Source organism: Ochotona curzoniae, unplaced genomic scaffold (genome assembly GCF_017591425.1).
Source record: "Ochotona curzoniae isolate NIBS_2020 unplaced genomic scaffold, NIBS_Ocur_1.0 scaffold_4505, whole genome shotgun sequence".
Classification (NCBI taxonomy): Eukaryota; Metazoa; Chordata; class Mammalia; order Lagomorpha; family Ochotonidae; genus Ochotona; species Ochotona curzoniae.
Window position 1 is genome coordinate 33,526,754 of NW_024467118.1, and position 6,199 is coordinate 33,532,952.

Sequence of the window (6,199 nt, forward strand, 5' to 3'; positions counted from 1 at the left end):
GTTTACCTTACAGGTGGTTGGAAGGACACATTTCTTGGCAGGCACTATGAGTCAGATGGCAGCTAGTGGGATCACATCTTGTCATGACTTTTAGAAGTGCGTTCCTGAAAAAAAAAAAAATGCTTGCTTTAGATATACTACTTCTGAGACAAGTGCCATGGCATATCAGACTAAGCTTCTGCCAGTGGCGCCAGTCTCCCATAAGGCCATCAGTTCAAGTCCTTGAGGTTCCACTTGCAATCTAGCTACCTACTAATATCCTATGAAGACAACAGGGGATGGCTTAAGTCTTGGGCCCCTGGACTCACATGGGAGATCCATAAGAAGCTCCTTGGTTCAGCTCTGATAATTGCAGTCAAATGGGGAATGAATTAGCAGAGAGAAGACCTCTCTGTCTCTTCTAACTCTGCTTTTCAAATAAAAGAATAACATAAAATAATAAAATAAAAATAAAATAATATTCTATTTCTCCCAAACCTCTATCCTCTATCCCCAGAGTAAAAAAAAAAAATGTGGAAGGAAGATATGAAACAAAAATAGTAAATTTGATAATGAAGTTGAATAATGGGTATATGGGAAACACTAAATCTGAGCTATTTATGGTAAACAAATTAAAATAAGTGAATAAGACCTTTACACAGCAAAGAAAAGGAAGGGCTCCCAGGAATAATCAAGCATGAATCACTGTGGGAAAAATAAAAGGCATATTTACATCATTGAGAAATTAATTTGGGTCCCAAAGAGGGAAGACTGGATGGAAAAGAGAAAAGTGGGTTTTTTTTTTTAAATATTTCTCCACTGCAAAACAACAGGAAGAGAGTGCTGTGCGGGTTTCTCAGCTCTGGACACAGCTCCAGGCGGCTTCAAGCTGCTCCTGGAGAGAGCAGTGTCCTGCAAGAGGCAGCTGGCCTGCATTCCTGCCTTTTCCAACCCACCTCCACTACTCCCATGACTGGTCTTTTTGGACCTTGACCTTACACCATGCACTCCCTGGGTAACTTCTGAAGCAGTGGAGTGACTGTGCAAGCCTGGTCCTGCCGTTGCTGACTTGGCCATGCTGGTGGCTATCTCTTCCCAGCCACAGAGGGCGGACACATCAGGAAGGAAGTAGACACTGATGGCCACAGGCAGATGCATGGCTGGTAGCAAGAAGAACCTCAAGAAAGGCAAGGAAAGCAATAGCAAAGTGCCTAGGAAACACAAGAGCCTTCCAAACACAGGCACTGTGGCCATCTACTGTACAGAGAAAAACAGGCTCCCTGTGCTTCATTAACTCCTGAGGGTATCACTTTATTATCTAGCACAGGCCAGCTGAGGCTGTTTATTCAGGTAAACTCTAAAAAAATAGCCTGAATTGTGTTTTGCATTCTTTATCTTAGAGGGAAAAAAGCATACAAAGAACTTTCTATTCAAAATGTTTGTGATAGGACAACTGGGTGCTCAAAGATAAGTGTCAGGAACCTGGAAAACCAGCTTCACTTTTGTTTTGTAGCATTGCAGAGGCACCTGTTCCAGAACATTTCATTTACACTTGGTATGAGTTCACCAAGAGGTCAAAACCCAAGAACCTACAGAAGCCAGGCAGAGGATGTGGGAAAGGTTGGCTGGATAGGGACTGACAACGGGAGAACAAATGTCACTCTTGCAGGCAGCAGCTGCTATTCAGCTCTGCCTGTCACCATGCAGGAAAGTCAGATTAAGTTAGCCAGATCTCTTTATTTTTATTTTTAAAAAAAGGCAGACAATTGACTATGGAGATGACATCAGGAGAATAATTTTGCATATAATAGCATGAAAAAGAATAAAATACTTGAGGATAAACTTAACCGAGGATGTGAAAGACTTGTACAGTGCAAACTACAGAACACTGATGAAATTATGGAGAACATCAATCAACAGGAAGGTCTCCTGTGTTCACGAACTGGGAGACTGAAGATGTTAAAATGTCAGGAGCTGGCACTGTGGCATAGTGGCTTAAGCCACTGCTTGTGCTAACAGCATCTGTAGTTAAGTGTTGGTTGATCCAGCTTCCTGTTAATGTGAAAAAGCAGCAGAAGATGGCCAGAGGACGTGGGCCTCTGTCAGACATGTGGGAGACCAGGATAGCTCCTGACTGCTGCTTGGCCCACACATGGCTATTGCCACATTTAGGGGAGTAAGCCAGCTGATGGAAGATTTTGTGTGTGTGTGTGTGTGTGTGTGTGTGTGTGTGTGTGTGTGTGTTGTCCCTGCTCTCCATTGCTCTTTCAAGTAAATAAAAAAATTGTTACAGATGTAAATGCAACCCAAATCTACAGATTTAATATAATTCCCATTAAATTCCCAGCAATACTTTATGAAAGGATAGAAAAATCTACACTATAATTCACATTTTGTCTGAAGAGAACCTGAATAGCCAAAACAATTTTTAAAATGAAGAAACAATACTTCCAGGCTTCAAAATGTAGTAAAAGGGTACAATAATAAAAAAAAAAAAAACAAGGAGATACTGGCATAGAAACAGACACATACACCAATGGAATAAAGCAGCCCCCAACTGAGCTCCTGCATGTGTGGCCAAAGGATTCTCAACAAGAGGCAAAGGCCACTCTGGGGAAAGGGCAGTCTCTTCAACACATGGCACTGGGAAAACTGGATATGCATCTGTAAAAAATGAAACTGGGTACTCTCCTAGCACATTAAAAATTCAAAATGAAGGACAGAACTGAAGATGAGACTTAAAACTAGAAAACATTTAGGCTTAAACACAAGGAAAACACTACCTGATACTGAATTTGGCAATTATTTTGTTTTAAAGATTTGTTTTATTTTTATTCGAAAGACAGATTTACAGAGAGAATGAGAGAGAGATCTTTCATCTTCTGGCTCAATCTCCAAATGGCCACAACAGTTGGAGCTGAACTGAAGCAAAGCCAGGAACCTGGAGCTTCTTCCGTGTCTCCAGCATGGGGGCAGGGGCCCAAGGACTCAAGCCATCCCTCTGCTGCTTTCCCAGGTCACAAGCAGGGAGCTGAGCAGCTGGGACATGAACCAGATCCCATGTGGGATGCCAGGCATTAAAAGCAGAGGATTAACCTGTTGAGCCACAATGCTGGTCCCTGACAATGATTTTTTGACATGCCCCAAATGACAGACAAAAAGTAAAACTAGATTACTTGGATAACATCACACTAAAAAACTTCTGTGCATTAAAAAACCTATTCAACAGAGTGAAAAAAAATATGAAATGGGAGAAAATATTTCCAAATCATCTAATCAGGGATTAATAACAGCATATGTGACAAACTACCCTTCAATAAAGAAAAACAAATATCCTGATGAGAATATGGGCAAAGATCTGAACAGACATTTTGCCCAAAATGATATTCCATCTCTGGCAAAATGCTGTATTAGTCAGTTTTTTTTTTGTTACTTTCAAAAATATCTGAGAGGAGCAATTTAGGAGGAGAGTTTTATTTTTGCAGATAATTTGAGGGTTCACAGTTCAAGCCTGGGTGGTCCCGTTAGTCTGATACCTAGTGGAGGCTGGAATGGTCACATGGCAAGTCCAGAAGCCGAGAGACAAGAAGAGTGTGCTCGGCCTATATAATCCATCCTCGCATGAGAATACCTTCCAAAGGCAAGTCCCCAGGGCCTAAAGACCTGCCTTCAGGGCTCACCCCTAAAAGCCATATGACAGCAAGTCTCCATCTTTACCTCTGCTGTTACAGACCGGACAGGATTTGTCTCTCCTAAATTCTGTAAATGAATTTAACAGTTTTGGAGGGTCTATGTTGGCAATAATCTCAAGCAAGTAGTTTCATCTTTCCTCATATAGTTGATGAAAAGAGGGTCAGAACTGCGAACTGATAATGTTTCGGGTCATATACCCTAGTGGCTAGTGGTGGAGTTTGGAATAGAAAACTGGGAAACCTGTTAAAATGTTTTGAGTCCCAGACCTATTCAGAGTCTAAGAATAACAAGTTAAATAAGGAAAGTCAGGTAAGAACAGAATTGAACCTGTGTGTGAGGGTGGTAGATTCATAGAATAACTAGGATCCAACTAGACTTTGCCCAGCTAAGTAGCCCCATCTTGTGGTCTTTTCAGGTATTGCACCTAAGCTTAATTTTTGAACTGGTCACCACAATGGGAGACCTGACAAGTTGCTGTGGGAATAGGTCTGGTATGATGACTCGCAAATGTTAGGGTGGTTGAGCATCACCCGATGAGGGAGTAAAAATGCATGTTCCTAGGCCTCTCCCCTAGGACATGTAACCGAAATAGGCCCAGCAATCTGTGTTTTTTTTTTTTTCCAAAAGCTCAGGAAGTTGTGGACCAGTATAAGAAAAACTGACAACCTCAAGCCTTAGTGGTACTCATCCCCTTGATATGTGAAGAAAGGACTATTTGGAGGAAAAGTATGGAAGGAAACTGTTAAGAACTGTCCAGGCCTGAGCTTTTGCCCTACTGGAGGCTACCAAACGTGATGCAGTGCTCCCCAAACTGGAGGAATGGCTTATAGAATTGCCACACCTGGATGGGCTTGTCTGACACAGGGTGAGCAGAGTCCTGACCCCAGGTTATTTGCAAAGTGCAGACAAGGAATCAACAGGCTCTCACTGGACATCCTGAGGGATGAAGTCTGATGAATGTTCTAGCAAGTTGGGATGAGGAAGTGCATGGTGAGCTTCTGTGTGAATCCCCTGGTTAACACAATGCTTATGACCTTCGTTTGATATTAAAGATAGGGAACTGTGTGCCTATTTTGTGATGACAATGTGGGGACTGCTCTGGGACATACTGGTGGATGGTTTGCACGTTTGTGTCACTCTGGGAAGCTCTCAGAACACCATCTAGCCTAGAGTCCAACTGTACAGGTGGCTACTGAATTCTGAGTCTGTGATTCAGAGTTCTTGCCCCAGCTGCCTTATTCTGAAGCCACTCCCTTCATGCAGCAAGTTAATATTTAGCAAGGAGCTGACTTGTAATCATTAAGGGAAAGAGAGGAAGTGCCAGCTGAGGCAGAGATGGCTGGGAGCCTGATTCAGTCTGCCTCAAAGGCGTGGGGGTTCAGACACCAGGCTTAGTGAAGACTTTGGGGGCAGGGGTTGAAATGCCGTCTGGGAAGCCTGCACCCCACATGGAAATGCTTGCAACTCCAGCTTCCTACAAATGCACATCCCGGGACGCAGCAAGTCACGGCTTCATTCTGAGAAACCCCATCACGCAGGTGGGAAACCGGGAGTGCGTTCCGGGTTCCTGATCCATCTCTGGCTATCGAGGGCATGGGAGGAGTGGAAGATCTCAGGTTCTCTCTCATTTCAAGTAACTAAGACATGAAAAGAAGACCTGAGACTTATAGGTCAGAGACAAAGGGCGGTTGACCAGCGAGCATCACAGAACCACCTCTGGGCCCAGCTCTGGGGTGAGGGCCATCAGAGCCTACACTGTACGTGAAGTCTAGGAAAACTGGAATTTCTCACAAGGAGTTGGTCTGCCAGAGCTCTGCAGGCGGGAGACAGCATTTTTTTTTTTTTTTTTTGCCAAGGTTGTGTGCTATTGAAAAGGCACTTAGTGTCTGTTTTCCAGATGTGCAGGAAGGCGAGCCACCTGGAGAAACTTGAGCAAGCTGGAAGGGAGCGTGTCCTGTACCCAGGATTCTGTATCCGAGGGCTGTCAGGAACCAGGAGACATGGACGCTGCCCCAGGCATGCCGTCAGCATGGCTTCCCGTGCTGCCAGCTCACCGCATCTCCTCACCCAGCACCCGCCGGTGCTTCGCCCTCACCCGGCAGGCAGGCAGCCACGGCAGGTGCTGGCCATCGTGGCCGAGGAGGAGACAGACGTTGGCCGTGTGTGACGGCTCCCCAAAGCGGCTGGAGTGGGGTCCTGGCGGAGGTCTACCCAGCGTCCCCTTGCCTCACGTGTCTCGAGGGGGCCGGGGGCAGGCTCAGCAATGGCTAACACGAGTAGCCGACTAACCTCACCACAGGCCTGTGACAAGGCACTACGCACCCCACTGACCGTGCTCGGTCACCCCTCCGGAGCAGCCAGCCGCGGGCTCCCGCGCCTCCCGCCACGCGGGCCTGAGGCCTCCAGGCACGGCACCGGGCGGGGACCCGAGGCTTCATTTCCCACCACAGGCCGGAAGCAGACGGTGACACGCCCAGCTGGCCACGCTCCCGCGCTAACGGCCGGCGGGGAACGACCGTTCCGCAGC